Source organism: Caretta caretta, chromosome 2 (genome assembly GCF_965140235.1).
Source record: "Caretta caretta isolate rCarCar2 chromosome 2, rCarCar1.hap1, whole genome shotgun sequence".
Classification (NCBI taxonomy): domain Eukaryota; kingdom Metazoa; phylum Chordata; order Testudines; family Cheloniidae; genus Caretta; species Caretta caretta.
This window is the reverse complement of record NC_134207.1, coordinates 23,136,099-23,162,938: the sequence shown is the minus strand read 5'-3', so window position 1 is coordinate 23,162,938 and position 26,840 is coordinate 23,136,099. Positions and strand designations below refer to the sequence as shown.

General features: G+C 44.1%; 1 protein-coding gene and 1 long non-coding RNA gene across 3 annotated transcripts in view; one reads left to right on the top strand and one right to left on the bottom strand.

The window, feature by feature from the left end:
- Positions 1-26,840, top strand: part of ZHX2 (zinc fingers and homeoboxes 2) — a 111,238-nt gene that overhangs the window by 53,803 nt on the left and 30,595 nt on the right. The window contains exon 2 of one of the 2 annotated variants that reach the window (XM_048841579.2): positions 24,345-24,664. The exons of the other annotated variant lie outside the window; for it this stretch is intronic. The gene's annotated coding sequence lies outside the window, so the exon portion shown is untranslated. The remainder of the gene's footprint in view (positions 1-24,344; positions 24,665-26,840) is intronic. 2 annotated transcript variants of the gene reach the window in all.
- Positions 1,548-25,514, bottom strand: LOC142070954 (uncharacterized). The gene is made up of 3 exons (XR_012666889.1): positions 25,432-25,514; positions 3,732-3,847; positions 1,548-3,530 (listed from the first exon to the last, which is right to left on the bottom strand). It is a non-coding gene; the product is annotated as an uncharacterized LOC142070954 (long non-coding RNA).

The window sequence follows — 26,840 nt, the reverse complement described above, 5'->3', positions numbered from 1 at the left end:
AGAGGAGAAGGAAGGGTTTGGGAGGAAAAGTCAGGAGTTCAGTTCCACTGTGTTCAGCTTGCTGATGAAACAGTCAGGGGATGATGTTGGAGCAATTGCTCTGGGGGAAGGTATGCAACAGAGCAGTAGGGCTCTTCTGTTCACCTTGTTAGCAAGTTTTGGAGCCCTCCTGGGTGATGTGATGGTGACTGATAACTGCTGACTCCTGGCAGGTCTGGCTTGTTAACTGTATTATCCTGGACAGAAGGGAGATTAGAGGAGCTCTGAGCGGAAAGGCTAGGGGGATGGGATAGAAGGCTGTCTGCTGGGAAATGCAAGGATCAGCCAACCTTAGAAAGAAAGCTTAGACTAAGGGCAGGTCTACACTACAGGGCTAAGTCGACCTAAGTTACGCAATAACGTAGCTGGAGTTGACGTACCTTAGGTCAACTTATTGCGGTGTCTACACTGCGCTGGGTCGACGGGAGAAACTCTCCCATTGACTTACCTTATGCTTCTCGTTCCGATGGAGTACCAGAGTCGACGGGAGAGCGATCAGTTAATTTAGCGGGTCTTCACTAGACCCGCTAAATCGACCCCCAGTAGATCTATTGCCACGTGTCGATCCTCTGGTAAGTGGAGATGAACCCTAAGGTTCAAGTTTTTGTTGTTTGTTAGGACAGATCTACGCTAGAAAATTTTACCAGCCTAGCTACGTCAGTCAGGGGTGTGGGGTTTTTTTGTTTTTGTTTTTTCAATGGCATAGATATGCAAGTAAAAGACCTAGTGTAGATGCAATTATACCAGTATAAAAGTGCTTATACCAGTGTAATTTGTGCCAGTTCCCCAACCAGACTTTCCACTGTAGACTAGGCCTTTGTAATTCAAATGTAACCGCCAGGAAAAGGTGTCAATTCCAACCAAATACAATATGTAGAATCTGTTTACAGCAGGGTTAGAATTTTGCCTGCTTGTAATACAAGGGCATGATCTAAACCCTAGCATATTCCAGCAATACTATTTCACATTAAGGGTAATAAGCATATGGACTCAGGCTGTGTCTACGCTTAAACTGCTACAGTGGCACAGCTGCTGTGCTTCAGTGCAGATACTCACTACAGCGACAGGAGGGGTTCTTCTGTTGTAGTTAATCTACCTGCCCAAGAGACAGTAGCTAGGTCGATGGAAGAATTCTTCCATTGACCTAGCAATGTGTACATCAGGTTAGGAAGGCTTAACTACCTCGCTCAGGATATGGTCAGAATTTTTCACACACCTGAGTGACGTAGCTGGATCAGCCTAACTTTTTAGCATACACCTGGCGTAAGTTACTGGGGAAGTCTGCTCTAGAACAAAGGGTGTAGTACTGTAAAGAGAAACTGAGGCCTGGTCCACACTAAAAAGTGGTCAACACAGCTACGTGACTCAGGGACGTGAAAAATCCACATCCTGAGCAACGTAGTTAAGGTGATCTAACCCCCTGTGTAGACAGCGCTAGGTCGATAGAAGAATTCTTCTGTTGACTTAGCTACTGCGTCTCGGGGAGATGGATTAACTACAGCCACGGGAGAACTGCTTCCGGCACTGTAGTGGGCGTTTGCGCTGAAGTACTACAGTGGTGCTGCGGTAGCTGCTGAAGTATAGGCATAGCCAAAGTCCCTAAGATCAGAGTTCAGGATTCCGTTTCCCTGTAACAGGTGATGATACCATGAGCACCCAACAGCAGGGTGAAGAATGCAGCTTTAAGCATTGTTGTAAGATACTTGTGGTGATTGTTTACACTTTCCTCTGAAGTTTCTGACACAGTCCACCGCTGGAGACAGGATAGAGTGCTAGGTGGAACATTACTGGTCTTTTCTGATTGGCAATGCCTGTGTTTCTAGATCAGCTTCTCTTGGCTATTCAAGAATAGCTCATTCAGTGAGAATACTTAATGCACAATCTTCAGCAGCACTGGGAAAAGAGCCCCACTGCAGAGAGCTGCTTCAATAACACCAACAGCATGACAATGAAGTGTTCCACAGGTAACCTTTGCTAGCACTATCCTCCCAGTGACTGCTCCTCGGGGCATCAGCTAACACGAGTGTGGAAATCAGTCAGGGTTGGTTTTCTAGAGAATGGACTGCTTAGGACTATGACTCCAGCCGTGCATTAGAGAAACTGAATTCTGTCACATGCCCCTGTTGTGCAACTCGCGTGATTTGCATTATAATTAGTCCCATGTGATGCAACTATGAAATTTGCATTGCTTAACTTGTGTTTAGCACTGATTTTGCTTTTAAGCAAATCAGGCTACTATTTTATAAATGCACTGTGCACACACTGGGGTACAATAATAGTCTGAGTTTTCTCAGTTTTTACTGTCAACATTAGTCATCACTCAGTCAGATCTAAACAAATCTGGCATGTTTTCCTTTCTACACTGCCCAAAGTACAGTCCTCCCACTGAAAAGTCTAAAACCAGTCTCCATTCAGCACAGTCTGAATCCCAGTCAGCACTGCCATGTGTGAATTTAACCTAGTACCTTTTCACAGTACCTCCTTGCAGGTTTAAGGGGTTTGTGTGTGTCAGGGGGAAGAGAGAATGCAATGTTGAGAACCACTACAGTAAAAGTCGTAAGATCCAGTGTTACAAAGAATCGTGCTGCATTTACACTGGCATTTTTCAAAATGTAATTGTGGGTGAGACAGAGCATTTTTTTTTTTTTTTTTTTTGTGGAAGGAGGAAGTGGATTTTTGGTTTTGTGCTAAACCATTTAATGGGTTTCTACTGTTAGTACAACCTTTTTTCTCTGGCAGTTTCTCCGGTGTGCTAAAGAGGCCGAAACATGAGAGTGAGTCACCATGAATAGGCTTTCCACTCCAGTACCAGTGGAGTGCGTCCTTTGGTGATAACACTCTTTCCATTCCACTAGTATCTCTAGAGGATTTTAAACAGAACCTACTAAAGTTAGAGTATTTTAAATCAGCATCCAAGAGTTTTAAAAGAGCTGGAGCTCACTGGACTGTTAATGTTGATTTTCAATAAGTCTTGGAGCACTGGGGAAGTTCCAGAAGATTGGAAGACAACTAATCTTGTGCCATTTTTTTAAATGGGTAAACAGGATAACCTGTGTAATTATAGGTTGGTCAAGCCTGCCATCGATCCCAGGCAAGATAATGGAGCAGCTAAGACAGGACTCTATTAATAAAGAATTAAAGGAGGGTAATGTAATTAATGCAAATCAGCATGGGTTTATGAAAAACAGATCCTGTCAAACTAACTTGATACCATTTTCCATGAGATTACAAGTTTGGTTAATAAAGATAATAGGTAATAGCCTTGACGTAATATACTTAGACTTCTGTAAGGTGTTTGACTTGGTACCCAATGACATTTTGATTAAAAAACGAGAACAATATAAAATTAACGTGGTACACATTAAATGGATTTAAAACTGACTAATAGGTCTCAAAATGTAGTTGTAAAAAGGGAATCGTCCTCAAGCTGGTGTGTTTCTGTGGGGTCCCTCATTAATAGCCGTACACTATTTAACATCCTCATCAGTGACCTGGAAGAAAACATAAAATCATCACTGATAAAGTTTGCAAATGACACAGAAATCGGGGGAGTGGTAAATAATGAAGAGGACAGGTGACTGATTGAAGAGCGATCTGGTTAACTTTTTAAACTTGGTGCAAGCAAATAATATATGTTTGACTGCAACCAAATGTAAATATATGCATCTAGGAACAAAGAACGTTGGGCATACTTGCAGGATGGGGGACTCTATCCTGTGAAGCAGGGACTCTGAAAAAGATTTGGTGGTCGTGGTGGATTATCAGCTGAACATGTGCTCTCAATGTGATGCTGTGTCCAAAAGCGATCCTGGAATGCATAAACAGGGGAGTAGACAAGTTACTTTAGTTCTGTATTTAGCACAGTGAAGATACTGCTGGCATACTGTGTCCAGCTCTGGAGCCCACAATTCAAGTACATTGAAGAGGGTTCAGAGGAGAGCCATGAGAATGATTAAAGGTTTAGAAAACATGCCATATAGGAACTCAATTTATTTAGTTTAACAAAGAGAAGGTTAAGGGGTGAGTTGATTACAGTCTGTAAGTATCTACTTGGGAAACAAATGTTTAATAAGGGGTTTTTCAGTCTAACTTAGAAAGGTATAACATGATCCAATGTCTAAGTTGAAGCTAGACAAATTCAGACTGGAAATAAGGTGTAAATTTTTAACAGTGAAGGTAATTAACCCTTGAAACAATTTACCAAGGATCATGGTGGATTCTCCATCACTGACCATGTTTAAATGAAGATCGGGTGTTTTTCTAAAAAATCTGCTCTCGGAATTATTTTGGGAAGTTCTATGGCCTGTGTTATACAGGAGGTCAAACTAGATGGGGTGGGCAAACTTTTTGGCCCGAGGGCCACATCTGGGTATGGAAATTGTATGGCCGGCCATGAATGCTCACAAAATTGGGGTTGGGGTGCAGAAGGGGGTGAGGGCTCTGGGATGGGGCCAGAAATGAGGAGTTCGGAGAGTGGGAGGGGGATCAGGGCTGAGGCAGGGGGTTGAGACACCGGGGCGGGAGAGGGAGGAGGGTTCAAGCTGGGGGTGCAGGCTCTGGGGTGGGGCTGAGGATGAGGGGTACAGGAGGGTGCTCTGGGCTGGGATCAAGGGGTTCGGAGGGCAGGAGAGGGGTCAGGGCTGGGGTAGGGGGTTGGGGTTCTGGAGGGGCTCAGAAGTGCAGGCTCCGGACGGTGCTTACCTCAAGCAGTTCCCAGAAGCAGCGGCATGTCCCCTCTCCGGCTCCTACGCAAAGGCATGGCCAGGCGGTTTTACGTGCTGCCCCATCCGCAGGCACCGCCCCTGCAGTTCCCGACCAATGGGAGCAGCGGGGGTGGCACTTGGGGCAGGGGCAGCGTGCGAAGCCAGAGGGGGGACATGCTGCTGCTGCTTCCAGGAGCCGTGGCACACGCGTGCAGAGCGGCCCCCAACCCTGGTCCCCGGCTGGAACGTGGGAGCGGTGCAAGCCCCAGATCCCACTCCCCAGTGGGAGCTCGAGGGCCAGATTAAATTGGCTGGCGGGCCAAATGTGGCCTGCGGGCCATAGTTTGCCCACCCCTGAACTGGATGATCAAATGGTGCCTTCTGGCCTTAGAATCTATAAATCTGTGGAAGGGAGACAGCCTGTTTCCTATGTCTTGCAGTAATATGCAGATGGTATTTGATCTTGCGCCTCTTGAAGTTCAATGGCAAAATTCTAATTGACTTTTGTGAGACAGGATCAGGCCCTTAAACAAGTGCTTACTAGGCATTAAGAAAACATGCAAGTAGACAAATAGAGTGAATGCCCAGGTGGATGTATGCATGCATGCAAAAAACAAACAAAAAAAAGTCATAACTGTGCATTCCCTTCATAAAGACCTCAGCCCATATTGTAAAAGAAAAGAATCTCTGCAGCATTCTATACCAATGTTCTGAAACACATGGCTGCTTACTGTGATGATCCTGCAGTGTTTTGGTCCACTACTCTAGCATACTGGCATTTACTTTAATAAGAAAGGATCCAAAACTACTTACTCCTCTTGTCTGTGCTGAAACCCTGAAGTGTAAATTTCACATATATGGTGAGAATCTGGAAGTATCTCTTTCAAGACCTTTCTGGCTGGGTAATTGTGCCTTTGTGACTAACCCAGGATTGCTTGCACTAGAGTTGCACGGATGTACCTCCATAGGGTTCACTGGAGCTAGACCTGATTGATACAGTGAGATCAGCACTAGGCCCTTGGTGGTTAGAGAGGTATAAAGCTGTCAAGCTCTGTGATATTTAGCACTGTGGTGAGTTTTCCAGGAGCTGTAATTTTGGATCTTAAAAAGCTCAATGGATTTTTTTTCTTTTAAATGCTTACTTTAACACATGACCAGATGTGGTGGCGTGCACCTGTAATCCCAGCTATTTGAGAAGCTGAGCTGGCAGGTTGCTTGAGCTCAGGGGTTCTGGGCTGCAGTGTGCTATACCAATCGGGTGTCCGGTGCCACTGACAGCCTGGCCAGTGGGTGGCTGAAGGACTGGCTAGAACAACACGAATGACGTGTTGTGATCGGAGCTCTCTCTGTGAGAGCTGATGGGCCGATCGATCAAGGTGCCTTTAACACACACACAGACACACACACACAGTTTAGACCAGAGTCACACTCCTAGTGATGCCAGAATGGAGAACAGACTCTGACACATCCTCAGGCGTTGGGCTAGCAACACAGAGAATGTGCTGAGCCCCCAAGAAGACCTCCTACCCCTACTGTGCTAATGGCATAGCCGTGCAGCTGAAGGAGTGAAAGAGAGAAAATGGAGTCAAATAGGAGCATTGCTGAACAGCTGCTGTTTTAGCAGCTACGGTGTAGCCACATATTTGGATTCCTTTCCTGTGCTACCTACAGCTAGTTTTAAAGGAGAGGGGATCTCCAATGAGCTTTTAATGGCAGAGTGAATAGCAAAACTGTGATGGGAATGGGCATATCAGGGATTAAGATAGCTTCAGCATACATAAATAAACATTGAAATCTTGCCTATAAGGGGAGAGGATTTCTACATTCATTCATGAGTGGAGAGCACAGTATTACCTGTTGTGTTTGAAGGCAATGCAGGAATAGATAGACCTCAACTGGGGTAGTGAACCAGTTTAAAAGTTCCAGTGGCTTGATTCTCCTCACTGCACAGGTCCTTACAGAGTCAGCTCTGTACCTTACAAGCACATCCCTCTTCCTTCTATTCCAGCAGGGTTTTCTTGGCCAGAATTAGCTCGTGGGCCTAGAGGCACTTGAGTTCCACAAGCAAGGTTCACTGCACTGCTTATCTGACAGGAGTGGCAGGGAGTTTCCTGCAAACTCGACTGGAGGCAGACTCTCTCTCCCTCTCCCGGTGCACAGTCTCTGTCAGTATTTATCAGCCACTCTTCAAGTCACCAGTTCAGGCCATGGCCTAGTTTGTAGATTACATTCTGCTTCATTACATATTGCTGCCGTAGCAGAATATGCCGCTGCACTCCTGGTCCTTTGAACTGCCCTTTCATGCTGCCTGTTCAGGATATTGTCACAGCCTAGATTCAGTGTTCATAACACTACCAAATAAAAAGAATAAAAACTCAAATAGATTTAGCTGGTAAATTAGATCATTAAAATGGAATCCCAAAGAGACCGTCTTCACCACCTCCCTTTCGTAACACAGCTTTTCTCTCTAGCTGATACAGAATTGCTTAGATCAAGCAGCTGAACTTTTTTTTTAAAATATATATAAACCATTTTATTGCTTTGTCTTTTAAAACACATTTTAATGTGGGATGAGGCAGTTTACGATTCTGTACCCCTTGCTTCTAAAAGACTTAAAGGAAACAGTTAGATAGTATTAATTGTTAATACACAGTATTAATTGTATATTAATATGCAGAAGATTGTGTTTGCACAGTGCCCAATTGTGGTAGCCTCTTCTCTCCTTCCAGCTGAAATAAATGGCTGAGGCCTAAAAATACAGTTATGGTCCTGACATCAACATAATTAGCTTCAGGCTGTGCTTTATGGCATGATGTTTAAGGGAAATGCGATGTTGGGCAGTGGGCTATATTTTCATATCTCTTGTACTGGGATTTACCCATGCAATGTCTTGAGCACTGAGATGATGCTGTATCAGCCACGCTCTCTCCCTGCAAAGCCCTCAGTGAAACAGGCCTCTTCTATGAAGCTTTCAAACATCATTCTCACTGTAAGTGATGATTTTAAAGTAAATAATTTTGACTCTTATCCAGTGCATCATGTTTATACTATATTGTCTGAGTCAGGCTCAGGGTCTGATCTTGCAAACACAACTGACGGTAGCTCTCATTACCATAAACGTTTGCCGGATCAGACCCTTTGACGGTAAGGTCTTGGGGTAGAGGCTGTGCCCTCGTCTCTACAGCCTGATTGCACTCAGTGAGCTCATGGTTGCAGTTCTTTTACATGTAAAGGTCTAAAAAACATGACCTAGGAGGAAAGATTGAAAAAACTGGCTTTGTTTAGTCTCGAGAAGAGAAGGCTGAGGGGGGACATGATAACAGTTTTCAATACTTAAAGCGTTGCTTCAGGGAGGAGGATGAAAAATTGTTTTCATTAACCTCTTCCGATAGGACAAGAAGTAATGGGCTTAAATTGCAGCAAGGGAAGTTTAGGTTGGATATTAGGAAAAACTTCCTTACTAAAATTGCCTGGGGAAGTTGTGGAATGTCTGTCATTGGAGGTTTTTAAGAACAGGTTAGACAAACACCTGTTAGGAATGCTTTAGTTATTACTCAGTCCTGCTTTGAGTGCAGGAGATTGGACTAAATGATCTATTGAGATCCCTTCCAGTCCTACACTTCTATTATCCCCTATCCTACCCGACTTCTGCCAAGATTTGTACTGGGGACATCTTCTAAATCCCTTTTTGTCTGTGCTGCTCGTACGGACATACATTTTAAATTTAATTCCATAGATGGCTCTCTCAGTAACTCTTATCAGAGTCCTCTTCCTTCCTTACTGCTCAGTCAGCAGATTTCCCTAGTTAAGAGGAGAAGGCTTACCACACCTTCACACCTGACAGAGCATCCTACTCCATAAAGGAAATAAAAGCACTAGATGACCTAGGTCAGTGATCCCATAACTGTGGGGCATGCCCTAGGCAGACGTGGAGGAACATCCAGGGGGGCACAGGGGGCCCAAGCCAGCCCCCATGGGGGTGTGGACAGAGCACGACCCAGCCCCATTCTGCCCCCAGCTCTGCTCCAGCCCCACCCCAACCACGGCCCCGGTCCATTCCTGTCCCCGGCTCAGCCTCTGTCCCCAGCTGTGGCTCCAGCCTCTGGCTGCGGCTTCGGCTGGGAGGTGGAGGAGGGAGATGGTGCGTACACATTTCATTACAGGTAAGGGTGGGCACAAGAGGAAAAGTTTGGGCACCTCTGACCTAAATTGTCTGTCTCACAGGAAGCCAGTGAAGCTGACTGGCAGAATTTTAGTTGTTGGGATAACAGGATCGTGGAATTAGTTTTTACAACACCTTTCTTTTACTTTCCTGTTATTGCAAAGAAAGGTTTGCCAGTTTCTCTCAGCCGTTAACTTTAAGGGCAAGTATGGTGCCATATACTAGTTTGCACAGTTCTTCTCATCCCTCCTCAAACTTCACCTTCCCCATCATTTGCAAAAACCCCAGTTAACCACCCCTATGGCAAGCACCCTCAACACCCCACACAGTTGCTGCTCTTTCCCTTAACTCCTCTGGCAAGTATCCCATTCTCCTTCCAGGTACAAAGCCTTCCTTCTGCTCAATACAGGCATCTAGTTCTAACATCCCTGTTCCTCACATACACTTCCTCTGTGCTACCAAACTCTCCCGCAACCACCAGGTCCTCAGCCCCTAAAATTAACCTGGTTTCCAGGTGTCACCCACCTGGAAATTAGTGGTGTTCAAAGGGTTAAGTAACTAGCTTTTTCCCCCTTAAGATGACATTTATGCTTTTTCAGCAAAGGAGCCATTCATGCTGTTAATGAGACTAAGGTTTTAAAATGTTATTAAAGCTAATGTTAAAATTATATAATACACAGGTTGAGAAAAAAGTGTCTGTACATCTGGGTATAGTGCTTGGATTATCCACAAATACAAAGTTTGTTTTTAAAAGTCAGATGTTATATACAGTACATAATCGGCAATAACCCAGATTTAGGTGAATAAATTTAAGAATACAGTTTAGATATTAGCATCCAAGTATTCAGGTACATCACTCATGAAAAGTTGTACAGAGAGTTGGTTGAGGAAAGCAAAATATATCAATAAGTGAAGATTGTCCCTCAGTAATTGAGAATTAGGGTAAGTTGTCCAATTAGAAAATACAATCCATCAGGGAAGTATTTCAGTTACTTTCCCTACTGCGCTTCTCATCGGAACTCCAGCTTATCCCTCCTGGTATTGCCGAAGTCTGGTGATGTGTTCTATATAGATATCCCTTGACCACGTGATGGCGTCCGACACCATGAGTTGCCACATCAGCAGAGCGTAGCATTGATCGATTCTGCATTCCCGCAACTTTTGCTTGTTGTTGGGGTCCCATGTGCCCAGGGCTCCAACGATCAGTGTGTGTGTGTCTGAATCTGGCAACCCCTAGCTCTCAAGATTTTGGCCAGAGGGTTATATTTCTCCAGCTTCTGAGCTCGTGCATCGCAGAAGGCTGGGGTCCTGTTCTCGAAGGGGACTGTGACGTCCACCATGATTATCTTCTTCCGGTCCTCATTGGTGATGACGATGTCCAGCCGTAGTTGGCTCTCACTTCTGGGGATGGTGGAGTTTATGGCAACCTTCCCTACGGGGGGTGGGATGGAACTAACCAGGCGATCTTGGATGACTTTGTGTCACAGCTGCCAGGCTTTATTTTTCTGAGGTGCTGAGCACGCAGGGCTCCCGGTACTTCATCTGGAATTTTGGGTGCTGAACATCAGACCCAGGCTGTGTTTCTATGGCCAACCCATAAAGTGTGCACATGAAGTTTTGCTCTGTAATTGTATTGGGGAATTTGATACTTGTGAAGCTTAGGGACCAATACCATGGCTAGAACCATCTACATATGCTGCTGTACTATGCATGGTTTCCCATGCATATTTACCAGTACACTGATCCTGAGAGTCTCTTGAGCAGAGACTTGGTGCCAAATTATGTTGTGATGTGTTGATGGAATTGGAAGGCAGCGCTACCTTAAACCGAATAGCAGTTAACTAAAGTGAGTGCTGTTTTATAGACTATCCAAAGAGTGGATTCCAGCGTAGCAGAGGACAGAAGACTTCCTGATAATACCAACTATTCTCTGATTTTTGCAGGGTGAAAGTATCTTCTGCAGTCTTCTTACTCATCTCATTAAAAGGGGTGAGCAAAATTGCTTAGTTGGCAAGTGTGGATGGGGTGGCTATGAGAATGCTGTTAAACTCAGTTTAAACATGCAAGGGACGGCTATCACAGATGTCAGTGATAAAGTAGCTTTTTGCCACCAACCAACCAATGATAAAGTGTCTCCAGGATATTGTTCAAATTTAAATTTTAAAGTGTTATAAATGGTTAACAGAGTTCAGAGGAGGATGTGGTGACTCAAGAGAACAACAATACTTAGCATATACGTATTTTTTAACTTCAAAGTAGTTCATAATTAATAATCCTCACCTCCTCCTAGCGAGGAAGGTCAGTATTAAGATTGTAAATTGTTTGTGGGCAGGGACTGCCATTTACCAGCCAATTGTACAGTGCCGAGCACCATAGGGCCCTGATCTGGTCAGGCTTTTAGGGACTACTGCAGTATAAATGCTAAATAATAATTATTCCCATTTTCCATCTACGGAAGCTGAGATACAGACGTTAAAGGACTCGTCCGAAGACCCAGAATCAGGATTTTCCCAGTAATATGCTAACCACTAGAACATGGCTCTCTCTTTCTAATCTATGAAGAGAAGTTTTCTGTCTCTTTGGAGAGCTCTGTTTCGCTGTTCAAAGTTCCATAAGTATACATAGGGATTTAAAACTGGATGAAAACTATGTTTGGTATGTGACCCGTTTAGTGAGGCATTCTTGATCTAATTTGTAACTTAATTCAAAAGAAAATGCAAGGTTCTCTTGGCTTGTTCCATTAAAAGGGTATATATGAACCAAAGTACCTGGCATGTCATTAAACATATCGTGATTCAATACCGACATATGCCAATAAGTATCAGAGACACTGAGACCAAAAATGTCATTTGTTATACACGTTTCTCTACTCAAGTAATTGCATGGAATATAATCTTCACGGAACCATAGAAATATAGGGCTGGAAAGGACCTCAGGAGGTCATCTAGTCCAGCCCCCTGCGCTGAGGAAGAACCAAGTATACCTAGACTGTCCCTGAAAGTATTTGTCTAATCTGTTCTTAAAAAGCTTCAGTGATGGGGATTCCACAACATAACATCATAATAACTGTAATGGATCAGACCCATGGTCCATCTACCCCAGTGTCCTGTTTTCTGACATTGGCTGCTGCCAGATGCTTCAGAGGGAACGAACAAAAGAGGGCAGTTTTAGAGTGATCCATCCCCTGTCGTCCAGTCCCAGTTTCTAGCAGTCAGAGGTTTAGGAACATCCAGAGCATGAGTTTGCGTCCCTGACAGTCTTGACTAATAGCCATTGATTGGCCTATCCTCCATGAATTTATCTAATCCTCTTTTGAACCCAGTTATATTTTTGGCCTTTACAACATCCACTAACAATGAATGAGTCCCACAGGCTGACTGTGTGTTGTGTGAAGAAATACTTTCTTATGTTTGTTTTAAACCTGCTGCCTATTAATGTCAGTGGGTGACCGTGGCTCTTGTTTTATGTGGTGGTGCTAATAACACTTCCTTACTTTCTGCACACCAGTGTTATACCAATAAAATAAAAACCAGCAGGATCTTATTAAAGGGGAAAAGGCAAAATACCACATTTATTGTGAATATAGAAAGAATCATAGTAAGCAGTTAGTTATAGCTATAACATTCCATTCAATCTTTTATTCATACATACACACACACACACACACACGTTCTGCAAGGTTGTTATCATAGTTACCAGCCTTAGAGTTGCTCATGCCAAGCCACTGGCCAGGTGGCCTGGACATGAGGAGGGAGCAGGGCCTTGTCAGGTGCACATCTGATGCTCCTGGAAGTTGGTTTGCAGAATCAGACCCCAAAGTTCTCACTTTCTAGGGTCCATTTTTATAGGAATTTCTTCCTATGCCAGTCTATGGGAATTGCTTCATCATGCTGTTGCTGAATCAATCAGCAGGTGGCGCATTCCTGACGGCTCCGTGCTGCCAGATGTTATCTTGTTCTTTGGTTCTCCCATTCTTGAGGCTGTTGGGTGGATTCCAGTCTGCCCTCCGGAGGTCCTCTGGTTATTTCCACTTGACGCCTTCTTCAGCCAATGGACACTGGATTCTTAGGCTGGCACCTCCCTGATCATTCAGTTATTATCCACACCAAGCATCCATCCCACATACATCCTCTATCTCTATTTTAATCACAATTGTTAACAAAGTGAGATGAATACAACAAAAGGGTGGGGAGTCTCTGGGTGCTGTTTCTGTTACAGAGTATTGCTTTGAGTCTCTCTCTGTGTGAGTGGTGGTTGTTACAAAGAATTGCTTTGAGAACAGACTCTCTTAGACAGACTCTGTCTTAGAATGTACTAACGCAGTTAGCAGCTTGCAAGTTTCACACAGAGGGAGAGAAACAGTACCAAAAACGAAGAGACCTCTTAATTAGTAATACCCTGGAATTTAAACTATGGGGAATCAAACTCATTTGTGATTTTAATACAGAACTTCTTTAATATGATCCAACACCAGTCATGATTTTACAGACCTCTATCCTGTCTCCAATTGAGGCCTCACCAGTGCCAAGTACAACAGGACCTCCCATGTCTTACATCCTATACATCCCAGAATGATATTAGACTTTTTCGCAATTACATCATGTTGTTGACTCTTATTCAATTTGTGATCCATTCTAACCCCCAGATCCTTTTCAGTGGCATTACTGCCTTGCCAGTTAGTCCCCATTTTGTAGTTGTACATTTGATTTTTTTCTTTCCTACGTGAAGTACTTTGCACTTTTCTTTATTGAATTTCATCCTATTGAATTCACACCAATTTTCCAGTTTGTCAAGGTCATTTTGAATTCTAATCCTGTCCTTCAAAGTGCTTGTAACCCTTCCTAGCTTGGTGTCATCCACAGATTTTAGAAGCATGCTGTCTACTCCATTATCCAAATCAACCCAGGACTGACTCCTGTGGGACTCCTTAGATATGTCCTCTCACTTTGACAGTGAAACATTGATTATTATTCATTGAGTATGGTCTTTTAACCAGTTGTACACCTACCTTATAGTAATTTCATTTAGACAGTATTTCCCTAGTTGCTTATGAGACTGTCATGAGAGACTGTGGCAGAAGCCTCACTAAAATCAAAATATATCTTGCCTACTCCTTCCCCACTATTCACTAGGTCAGTAACCCTGTCAGGGAAGGAAATTTGGTTGGTTTAGCATGATTTGCTTGTGGTAAATCCATACTGGCTATTCTTTATAAACCTATTATCCCCCAGGTGCTTACAAGCTGATTGTTTATTAATTTGTTCCAGTGTATTTCCAGGTATTGAAGTAAGGCTAAGTGGCCTATTATTCCCCGGGTCCTCTTTGTTCCTGTTTTTAAAGATAGGTTCTATGTTTGCCCTTTTGCAGACCCCTGGGATCTCACCTGTCCTCTGTGAGTTCTCAAAGATAATCGCTAAGGATTCCATGACAGTTTTTGCTAGTTCCTTGAGTACTCTTGGGTGAATTTCATCAGGCCCTGCAGACTTGAATAACTAAATATTCTTTAGCTTGTTCTTTCCCTATTTTGGCTTGCATTTCTTCCCCCTTGTTGATAATATTGTGTTAAGCATCTGATCACAATTAATCTTTTTAGTGAAGACTGAAGCAAAATAAACTCAGCCTTCTTGATGTTGTCCATTATTCGCTCTCCTCTTCTGCTTAAAGGACCTACACTTTCCTTCATTTCCTATTCTCCTAATGTATTTATAGAATCTCTTCCTACTGTCTTCTATCTCCCTTGCTAAATCTAAGTCTTTGCTGCCTTAGCCTTTCTAATTTTGTCCCTGCATGTTTGTGCTAAGCTTTTGTACTCATCCTTATCAATCTGTCCTTGTGTCCACTTCTTGTAGGAATCGTTTTGAATTTCAGGTATAAAGAGCTTCTGATGGAGCCATATTGGCCTATTACTATTCTTCATAACTTTTCTTCACATCACGATAGTTCACTGTTGTGCCTTTAATGTTGTCTATTTGAGAAACTGCCTGCACTCCTGAACTCCCTTTTCCCTTAGATTTTCTTCCCATAGGACCTTACCTACCAATTCTCTGGATTTGTTAAAATCTGCTTTTTTGAAGTCTGTTGTCCTTATTCTGATTCTTTTCTTTCTTCCTTTCCTTGGAATCATGAAATCTATCATTTCATAATCCGTGTCACCCAAATTGCCTTCAGTCTTCAGATTGGCAACCAATTACTTCCTGTTAGAATCAAGTCTAAAATGGCTGTCCCCTTGGTTCCTTCCTTCATCTTCTTAAACAAAAAGTGGTCCCCAATACATTCCACAAACTTATTGGACATTTTTTGTGTTTTTCCAACTGATGTCTGGTCAGTTAAAAGTGTTATTACCTGGTCTTGTATTCTGGATAATTGTTATATGTTCTAGAAATGCCTCATGCATCCCCTCCTCCTGATTTGGAGATCTATAGTAGACCGTGCCATGACATCACACCTTTTCTCCCCCTTTTATCTTCACCCAGAGACTGATTTGCCCTTCTGCCTCCTTCTGGACCTCAGAACAAGTGTATATGTTCCTAATGTATAATGCAAGACCTCCTCCCTTTTTTCGCTGCCTGTCCTTCCTGAACAAATCCTTCCATACCAGTGTTATAGTCAGGAGATCTATTCCAGCAAGTCTGTGATGTCAGTTAAGTCATAATTTAGTTTAGGTACTAATTCTTCTAGTTCTTCCTGTTTGTTTCCTATACTCCTTGCCATGCATTCATCTCCAGGATGCTCATGTCCCTACCTAGGCCTTTCCCTCAACTAGGAGGATGGATGAGAATACAACCTGCATCCTGACTCCTTCACCCTCACTCTCAGAGCCCTGTAGTCAGGGCTGGCTCTAGGCACCAGCAAAACAAGCAGGTGTTTGGGGCGGCACATTTATAGGGGCAGCATTCCGGCGCCGGCCATGCCGCCCCTAGAAATGTGCCCCAGCTCACCTCCGCCCGCTCCCCTGAGTGTGCCGCCGCCTCTCCGCTTCTCCCCCCTCCCTTCCAGGCTTGCCATGCGCAAAACAGCTGTTTCGCGTGGCAAGCCTGGTGGGAGGGAGGGAGGAGAAGCCGAGCGGCAGCACGTTCGGGGGAGGCGGCGGTGGTGGAGCGGAGGCGAGCTGGGGCGGGGAGCGGTTCCTCTACCCTCCCCTTGGCCCATTACTTCCTGTGCTTATCGCACACCCTCGCTCACCTCTGCACCGCCTGCTCCCCTGAATGCGCTGCCTCTCCCTCGCCTAAGAGGGAGGGGGGAGATGCGGAGCGGCAGCATGTTCAGGGGAGCTGGCGGAGCGGAGGTGAGCTAGGGTGGGCGGTTGCAGCTGGGGGGAGCTGCAGGAAGCAATCGGGGGAGGGGGCAGGCCCAGGGATTTGGGGAAGGGGTTGGGAAGGGGCGGAGTTGGGACGGAGCCGGGAGCAGAGGGGGCACGAAAGAAAGGGGGGGCGGCCAAAAATTTTTTTGCTTGGGACAGCAAAAATCCTAGGGCTAGCCCTGCCTGTAGTTATTGTCAGTCTTGTCCGAGTCAGACCTGGCAATATCGTTAGTGCTCACGTGGATGAGCAGCATGGGGTAAGGGTCAGAGGGATGGATCAGCATGGGCAGCCTTTCCGTAATGTATCGGATGCGGGCTGCAAGCAGCCAGCACACCACATTATGTCTGGTCAGCAGATGGATGCCTCCGTTCTCCTCAGAAGGGAGTCCCCAGCCACCACCACCACCCTACATCTCCTCCTCCTAGGTGTGGTGGCCATGAGTCTCCGTGAGGGACTGTAATGTTACACCTGAGAAATCTTCATTTTACCCATGTACATTTAACACCCAAAACACAGACCCCTGTGCCATTATTGCAGCAAATTCATGGACTTCGATTTCCTTGACACTTTTAGACCTCTTCATGCCCTAAATTCACCTTTCCTGAAGCAAAATAAATCTCTTGCACCAACCCTCGGCGTTGATACCTACAAAGTATATTATGGAGGTTAAGGTTGAATTCCAATTTGAACTCCATGTTTCCAATCTGTCAGTTCAGCATTCATGAATGGAGAGCCATTCTGGGTAGGACTGCTCCTAGATAATATAACGTCACATCTTCCAGGGATGTTGTATTGGATTTAACTTCCTTTTAAGGAAGGTAAATATTGACCCCTAAGCATTTCCTTTAAAGAGAAACTTTTCAAAAATTGCATTAATGGGCCTTTTTGAAGATAATCCATTTTAGAAAGAAGGTAGGCTTTTCCAAAAACAGGTTTCCAAGCCTTTAGAACTTATTTCCAGTCCATGTTTTAAAAATTAAGTCCTGCTTCTACCCAACCTTCTTAAAGTTCAGATGGACAGTCAGCAGGGTCAAATGTCAGTTTACTGACAACTGTGATAAGGTTTAACCTTTTTACATGGTCCTCATTTAATTTAAACGGAACGTCAAGAGAGAATTAAAAACAAAAGCATTATGAGGTGCATTAACTTTCCCCTTTTGTGTGTGCTTTGTTTGGAGAGAGTCTGGGGAGTCTCTTCATGTGCATATAAATGCAAAGTATTATAAAAATTAGTGCAGGGAACACGTTTTGTGGTGGCTACCATATTGGCTGAAGCACCAGAGACTGAGCTGGAGACCTTGCAAACTAATAGATGCGTGTCTATAGCTTGACCTAAAGCACCAGTTTCTGAAACTGAAGCAGACCCATTTCTTCTGTGCATCAGGCACAAAGGGATGAAGCATAATACACATTCCCCAGGGGATTATGTCTCCATCAGCGGGGCATGAAGATATTCACCTAATCAACCATTTGCATGTCTCTACCAGTTTCACCATGAGGAGGAGTGATGGAGCTATCACAGAACTGGATGATGCTTTTATCATGAAAGTATTGCAGGCAAAACTTGCCTGGTTCCAGGTTTCATGGCAAACCCAGAACCTGTGCTGGTTTCTGAACCTTCAGAAACCCTGGCCAGACTTACAGCCTTGAGAATGTGCCATTGGAATCTGCAGCTTGTAATGGCTTCAGACTGAAACTGGTCAGAATTTGGGAATTTGCTGTGAACACCTGCAGTTAGAAACAAGGGGAGATTGGCTGGACCATTGTAAACAGGAGGTGCCCGATGCTATGGGGAATTCAGTTAGAGCTGAGGTTGCTTAGCTCCTCACAGGTTCAAGCCCAGAGATCACAGAGCTTCTCAGAACTCTGCAGGTGCTCAGCCTCCTTTCTAGGCCAGAGCTGCTTTAAACAGCCTCCACAACCCTCCCCAAGTAGAACGACTTCTCCTGCCCCAGGGATGAGCCCTGGGGACCAAGGGAGGTGCTATGGGAGAGAGGATGGGAGCTCCATTGTGATTGGTGGGAAGGATGAGAGAAAGTGTTCTAGTGTGGTTGAATTGATGAGCAAAGGGGAAGGCATCAGGAGGATGGGAGGGGGCAAGTTATTCCTTTATTCCCGACCCCCATTTTCTTCTGGGTCCTAGTGACTTCATAATTCTGTTCATTTTCCCCTTTTTTCCCAGCTGATGGGGTGTGACCCAGCAGGTGCCCTTTCATGACCCACCCGAGGATCACACCTCACAAACTGAGACACACCCCACTAGAATCCATGCAACAATATAGACACAGGTACCAATCTAATGGCTCCTACATGGTAATCTCTTTATTAAAAACTGGAAAGGCTTATGCAACATCATCAAAGCTCTGGTGTAGGAAGGGCTGACAGAAAATGTCCTGCTCACCTAATGCCCCTTTATAAAGCATCTGTAGTAGGTGTAAATGGACTAGATTTTTCTTTTCATTCCTTTTTTTTCATCATTTCTCTGCTCCTTCTTCATAGGAACTTCACTGCTGCATTAAAGAGATTGCAGGTGCATTTCATCTCTATTTTTTTCCCCATTTTACTTCTTCCCAGCAAGCCTCAGTGGGGGAAAAAAAAAACAAAAACCTATTGATTTATAGCTTGCTCTCCTGCTAGGAGAGATTGACCTGCTGCTATGCATCTTCAGACAGTGTTCCTTTTGAGACACTGAAGGTTGGAAGCAGGGCTGTGTTAAAAGGTGTTCCTCCCCTGGAGCTAGCTGCACCCCAAAGAAATTGTGATCACATGCAGTGTTGTTTTATATCTTCACATCTGTTCATTTTTTGTGGACTCAGAGAGGGAAAACGCATTTTCTTTTATTAAATAGCCTTTTGATTTCTCACGCTGGATCTAGCAGAAAACTTGTCTCGCTCATTCACTCACTTTTCTCTCCTCCTTTTTGTCTCAATATGTTTTCACATAGGCCTCGGGCGGTACTTTTTTCCCCCTTCTCCTCTAAAATGCTAAGATTGGATCACATCCAGCATTTCTTTCAGTGGGTTAAATAATTTGTGCTGCTCCTCCAGGTTTAATGCAAGAGTCTCTCCCTTGTAGCTTATGGTTCTTGCATCTCTAGGACTGGAAACACAGGGTAAGCAGCATTCTTCAAGCTGGATGTTGGTACATGAACTGGGAATGGCCTCTTTCAGAGCAAATACTTACAGATACAGATACATTATATTCTGAATGTATTTATCGCAGCAGTCACCTTGTTATTTCACTTTAAAACATTAAAATAACTCTTTAGAAGTTTTCAGAAGTTTTCTAAACTTTCTAACTTTTCTAGTTCCTGCTATTTGCTATCAACAGTATATTGCTCCAACTTCAAACATACTTGATACTGACAACAGGATGGCCATCGCTTTCTAAAAGGTGAACTAAACTACATTAAACACTTTGGGCTAGATCCTCTGATTGATGTTAATGGTGTTAGATCAGTTTATACAATGGAATCAGGCAGATTTTACACCAGTTGAGGAACTGGCCCATTCTCTTTTGAAGTTCAGCATCCTGAATCATTAACAGAGTACAGATAGACCTAAGATCAAGGTTTTGTTCTTCCTTCTCCCACCCCTTCATGCAACAGTTGATGACTTCAGTCCAAAAGCAGTGCTAGGAGGGTAGCCCCTGGTTCTTTCTGAGTGTGGTGGTGTGCTCCAATGTTACAAGAGAGCAAAAGGTTCTGAGCTCAATTGCTGGCAGCTGAAAAACTTTCCAAGTTCACATTAAATACAGGCAGAGATTTGGGATATAATCCAAATACTAGAGATAGGCACAGACTTGGAATTATTCCCCCCTTCTCTCTCACACACACAGAACAAAAGAGTGGTTTGGATTTTGATCTCATTTTATCTGAAACTCCAAAGTTTGGGATGGATAAATGATTCCAGTTTGAGGCTGATTGTAACAGAAACCATTTAGATCTAGAATATGTCTCTGCATAGTCTTTTTGTTTTCACATTGTGTTTCACCAGATTGGCTTTATTTTATGTCTTTGTCTATTGTTGTATACACAAGGTAACCTATTGGGAAGTGTCTGTTGTACCTCTTCAAAACTGCTCTACTTTTCCTTTCTCCTTCTCATGTGAAAGGTGGGAACTTTTACTTAGGATTGAAATGTTTCAAAAGAGAAACAGAAGCACAAGCGGCTTCTTCTGCTCCTGATGTGTGGGGAAAGGGATGTAAAGGGCCACTGATCTGTACCATTCCCAGCCTCACTCGCTCACCTACAGCAATACCTCTTTGTGTCTGACCTCTGCTATTTCATATCTTGTCTTGAGGCCACTGAAGATGCCAAGTGAACGGATGCATTTTTCTGTATCGGGCTCTGGAGTTTTTTAACACAGTATCGCTCGTTCTCTTCAGAGGCTACATAAGAGTCCCTGTAGGTATTTTCTCCTAGATGGTGGGAGACCCTGGCCACGCCCAATTATCTACACTGGGTGGCTTATACACAGGCCCCTGTATCTTAGCTTTTGCCAGGGGAACCCCTCCCTTTGCAGGCCTTCTTAAATCTCTTCTGATGGGGAATCAGTAGGATTGCCAACCCTCCAAGATTGTCCTGGAATCTCCAGAAATTAAAGATTAATCTTTAATTAAAGATTATGTCAGGTGATAAAATCTCCAGGAATACATCCAACCAAAATTGGTAACCCTAGGAATCAAAAGAAAAATTAAATGTCACAGCGCACCTGAGAATAACTTCTTCCCAGAGCCTCCTCAAAAGGAAAAAGGCCAACAGTATGTCCTTACTTCAGGGCCATCTGCATAGAAGTTTTCGAAGTGGCCTTCTGTCTGGACTGCTGGGAGTTTGCCTGTACGATCAGGATGGAGATCGCCTAGATGGGAGTGCCCCCTACAGCTTCCTGCTCAGGATGGTCTCTCCCCTCAGCTGACTGCAGTTTCCTCCTTTTTAAGGGCCTTCTCCCTACCATACATGATTGGCAGGACAGGGGTAGCCTGCACACAGGGCCTCTCTTGCACTTCCTCATCAGTGTGGGGTCTATGCACCACGTCACAAGCTGGCTCAACAAATGTACCCCTAAAAGTTTCCAGCCATCTTCATTCAAAAGCATGACCTCTACCGGTGGTCTGTCCAGGGGACAAGTGTCCTTAACACAAACATCCCCATAGCGGGAACTAACTGGCACCTTCCCAGTGGCCTTAGCAAATAGATCCAGAATAGAATCGGCAATAAGACTGAACTCTTAGCCTAAGAGCTGGTGTGATGGTAGCTCCCCTTCCCTTCATGGTCAGGGTTCTAGTTCGTTGGTAAAGCAGCAAGAAGAAGACTGTGCTACCGCAAACTGTGCTGCACTTGTTCAATAGGTGATTAAAAGACTTGAGACTCGCAGGCAGGCAGTCTCTTTAAGTGAGATTGAGACAGAGATCCCATGAGGCAGGAAAAATATCTCCTAGGTTTCTATTTGCTGATGCCTACTGATAACTCACCCATTTAAACCACCAAGTGGGGTGAAGGAATAGTAGGAGGCACAGAAAGTTGCTTAGCATGGGGTGATGGGGATCCCCAGCTGCGACCTGGATGGTGGGACCACTGAGCCCTCCAAACCCACCAGCCTGGCTGCCTCTCACACTGTGATGCTAGTGTTAAGCTTACAAACCCCTGACAGGCACTGCACTTACACAGCCATCCACAGGCAGGGACACACGCAACTGAGTTACATGAATGATCTCCCAGCCACGCATCTACCATCAATAGAGAGGCTCCAGCCAATTCCCCCAGCTGTGCAGCCCAGAACTGTACTGTCTTGCACTAGTCAGAAGCCTGGCCAGTGTAAATTCATTACTTAGTTCGCCGCCACGTCATAGGAAAGTGGACATACACCAGTCTTTATAATCTGAGCTAAGATTTCCCACTGGTAAAACATATATATACACACTGTAAAGTTAGAATTTAGACTGCATTTCTATTTTATTTCTTAATATCTAAAATATATAACAGATGTATAAATACAGAAAGCTAGATTTTAAGTGATTATAAGTACCAGGCATAGAGATCAAATTTGGTTATCCAAGAAATAAAACAGAAATGCAGTCTAAACTCTAACAGACTAAGCAAGAGTTGAATCAAGCAATGTCTCACCCTAACAGATGGTACAGGCAGGTTACAGTTCCTCCATACATAAACTGGACACCCTTCCAGCCTGGAACCACTCTTCCCCAGTTCAAAGTCTTTTTCTTCCAGGTGTTCTTCCAAGTGTTGAGATGCGGGGGTGGGGGGGAAAGAGGCCAAATGATGATGTCACTGTCTCTCTTTTATACCTTCTTCCAGCTGCTTGAAAGATCCTTGCTGTGATATGGGGGTCTTTCAGTCTTAGGGTGACCAAATATCCTGATTTTATAGGGACACTCCCGATATTTGGGGCTTTTTCTTATATAGGCTCCTATTACCCCCCCCCCCCCCCGATTTTTCACACTTGCTATCTAGTCAGCCTAGTCAGTGTGCATTGGTCAAACAGTCATCATTGCCTACCTCCTCTAAGGAGCCTCTGGGATAGTGGATTGTTTTCTTGATGGGCCATTAACACTCTCTGGGCCCTCCTTTGTTGCAACTTGTTTCCCAACCTCACAAAGTCTTTCAGTAACATATATAGCAATACTTCATAGCTTCACATTCAATGACAGCACATACAATCCAACAGAATATTAATGTTCAACAGATCAAGACTTTTAAAATGATACCTCACAAGGCTTACTTTGTACAAAACATATAATTATATAACCGTGGTGAAGACGAGGGTTCCAGGGTGCTTACTTTGAGGTACAGAGTGTCCTACATAGTGCAAAAGGAGATTTGAAGAATAAAGGAAAATGCAGTTTGAATTTTTCAGATAGAGTCCCACCAATGAAGGCACTAGCAAAGGGCATGTGAGGGGACTAGTTAAGGGAGAAAGACACAAAATGTGTAGTGTGATCCATCTCCTGATGTGCCAAACTGAAATTGCATTTAAAAAAACTCACCCTGGCTATCAGAAAGCTGGCCTCAATAAAATGGACCCACAAGCAGATCAGTGCAATGCCAGGAATGGAGATGATAGAAAAGAATGATGATGTCATCAAAAGACAGATCACAACTTTGGCACAAATTGCATCTCAGCTGGGATTTGGGAAAGGGGAAGTGATCACAGCAAGCAGATCACTGCCACTGCAATAAGAATCTTAAGAATAAAGACAGGTTTCAGAGTAGCAGCCGTGTTAGTCTGTATCCGCAAAAAGAACAGGAGTACTTGTGGCACCTTAGACACACACAATCTATATCTTCTTACTATATGTTCCATTCTATGCATCCGATGAAGTGGGCTGTAGCCCACGAAAGCTTATACTCAAATAAATTCGTTAGTCTTTAAGGTGCCACAAGTACTCCTGTTCTTCTTAAGAATAAAGTAACTTTTATACAACACAGATAATTATAGCAGTAGATTTCTTTTTCTTGGACTCCCAGAGAATACTAAAGAAAATGGGCCCTATATATATCCTACAGTAAATGGATGCCTGTTGCTTTGGCTCTACAAGTATAATCCTGCCAGATCTAATTTTCTCGGTTTTACAGAATTGTCTTGAGAGCATGGGTGCTGGAACCAGGGGTGAGAGTATGGGTGCTGGAACTACTCTCAAGACAATTCTGCTGCTGCACCCTGTGCTGCTGCTGCACCCCATGGCTTGAAGTATTTTCCATCGTTTACAGTTTGGTTCAATGGCTCTCAGCACCCTATCTTTACAAATTGTTCCAGCAGCCCTGCGTGAGACCCTCCCAACAAGAATAACTCTAGATTGCTCCATTAAATAGGCATAATCAGCACAGAATTTTGCCAGTGATAAGGAAGCAGGATATTGTTTAGAAGGGACAGAAAATCCCTGGATTTTCCCTGCTTTAACTAGAATCAGATTTGGATCCAAAATAGTTACAGAAAACTATTGGACTGGGTTGCATGGCTACATTTTACGCATAAGATATATAGGCATGTGCCCAGGACCCCAGCCGCTGGAGAGGTGTGATAATGCTAAAACCTAGGCTTTCATTTAAATGAAAAAATTGTTTCTAGCCTTTATTGTCGCAAAGGAAAGCTTGAAAATGTGACCCATGTTTAATTGCTGCAGGGCTGTCTTCAGACTGCTTCCAGGAGAACTCCAGGAGCAACTTCAAGTATCCTTCACTAGAGCCAGGGAGAAGCTGTCAAGCTTCCACCTGCCTCCATGCAGGCCAGGCCCCTTCTCTGGATGGGGGGAGCCTGTCACTTCTGTGATTCCGGGAGCAATCCCCTGCTGCCGTTCAGGGGATGAAAGTAGCCTAGGCTCCCATCGCTGCCTGAGGAGAGGGCACTAGCACCAGTCCACCCGCTCTACTGGAGTGGTGGCCGTGGGGGTCCACATGAGACCGTGCCTATGACCCCAGATTGCCTTAATCCAGACCTGAGTGGGTGAGTAGAATGATTTTAGGCAGCATTTGCTCAAGTGATTTATTAATGTAATCTGCCTTTTCTGTTTCGGAAACAATATATTGAATATACTGTAGTATAAAAATTAAACATCTGGGGGCGGTGGCGGTGTCCTATAAAAACAAAACACCACCACCTGTGAATGCATTTAAAAGCTCTACAGAGCTGGTTACCAGTTTGAGATCAGATCCGTTCAAAAGAGAGATGTAAAATTGTTGCCTTTCTCTGATGTCTTCAGTTTCCTGAAGTAACTCGATTCTTAGATTAGAGAAACCAAGATGGAGCTTTTAGCACTCTTTCCCCTCCCCCTTCCCCAGCCCCCCAAAAAATGTATTTTAGTGCTAGCTGGTTACAAAATCAGCAGTTCTTGGAACTTCAGAGTAATTTGTGAATCTTTTCCTCTTGGGAGGGTTTTGTGTATTTTACTGCCAGATGTACTACTGGCTGTTGACATGTCTGTCATTTAAAGACTGATTGTTTATTTGTTTGGGGCCTTTTTTGCAGAGTCTAGGAAAGGAGGAGTGGAACTGTGTGTTAGCTGAACTGAGTGAGAAACTAGTATATAGTCTGGTCTAGGGTTGCCAGGTGTCCGGTTTATGACTGCAAAGTCCAGTCAAAAAGGGGACCTGGCAGTGTCTGGTCAGATGTACTGACTGAGGATACCAAAAATCCAGAACCACAGGAGATGGGAGGGAGGCACCGGGTCATCAACCCACACCAGCCCCTGTTCAGCTGGGGCCGCTTCCTACCTGCATCTTGTGGGAAGGCAGCAGGCTCCTCATCAGGTTGCAGTTCCCGTCCCAGCCCTGGAGCAGAGGAAGCAACGAGGAAGGAGGAGGGGAAAAAGCAGAAAGCAATGGAGGGAGAGGAATGAGAAGGGGGGCGGGGCCTTGGGGGAAGAGGCGGAGCAGGGGCGAGGCCTTTTAGGGGAAGAGGTGGAACAGGGGGCAGGACCTCAGGGGGAAGAGGCGGGGGGGGGGTCCAGTTTTCAGAAATTAGAAATTTGGCAATGCTAGTCTGGTCTCCTTGCTGTCCTCCTTCTTTCGACCTGTCTGTAGCTCTTCTCATGCTTTTCACACTTTGTGATCCTCCTGTACTGCATTGTAGATTATTAACGTCTTGTCCTGACTGAGAAAACATGTATTTTAGCACTCTGCAAAACTCAGCCTTTTGTGTTCACAGGGGCCTCATGAAGAATTTTTTTTTTTGCAGGGGGTGGGGAGTGAGTGAGTCATACCCTTAGTTGCACCTTCAATTTGTGGGTTATTTTGAAATTAAGATTCCAAGAGAAATTCACATGACACTGTGAAGTTCTGTGCAGTGTTTGGATTCAAACAGAATTTTGACTGGCTTCTGACTGAAAACATCTTTCCGTTCCATTTGGCTTGAAAGGCAGTCCAGGCTGCACAAAGTACAGTTCTTTACTGAAATAATTATATGTAGAATTTTTATAACACCTTCCATCTGAGATTTTCAAAGTGCCTCGTTGACAAACAGGCCTCACCATATCCCTGCAAATTAGGGGCGTGCTGTTGAGCACAGGTCAGAGATGTGGAAATGGAGAAATAGAAAGATATTAACACTTTCTTTCAATTTCCCCTTCCCCCCCTGCGAAATTTAGCCTTTAGAGAATCCATCATGTCTAGCAACCACAGAACAGCACTGGGGTTTAGAGCAGGAGGAAAGAAGTTGAGGGAGGAATAAGAACCATAAAACATAAAAGGAAAACTGAAGTATGACACTGAAGTGATGTTACAAACCAAGGCCTAGATCCTGCTTCCCTTCCACTGATTCAGATGGGTGTAGGATTGTGAAGCTTTGAGTTTATTTACACTTTTGTACTTCCATTAGCTGTGTTTTATTTTGCACTTGCTGTATTTCATTCATCCTAATATAATCCTTTTGGAGAAGGGCTAATACATTCTGCCTTTTGCGTGAATACACTAGTTACAAGAAGTATTTAAAATAATTTCTTCAAATACTTGATAAAGGAATAAAGCTGTTAAATGCCTAGACTTGGCATGCACCAAAAAAGGCAAAATCAAATAACAAGTGGACCTACTAAGTGGGAACTGAGAATTATTTCTCTAAGTGGATGTTTTCTGTATACCTAACCCAGTGTTTTCTTTGTAAAACAAGAGATCCCTCCTACTCATTG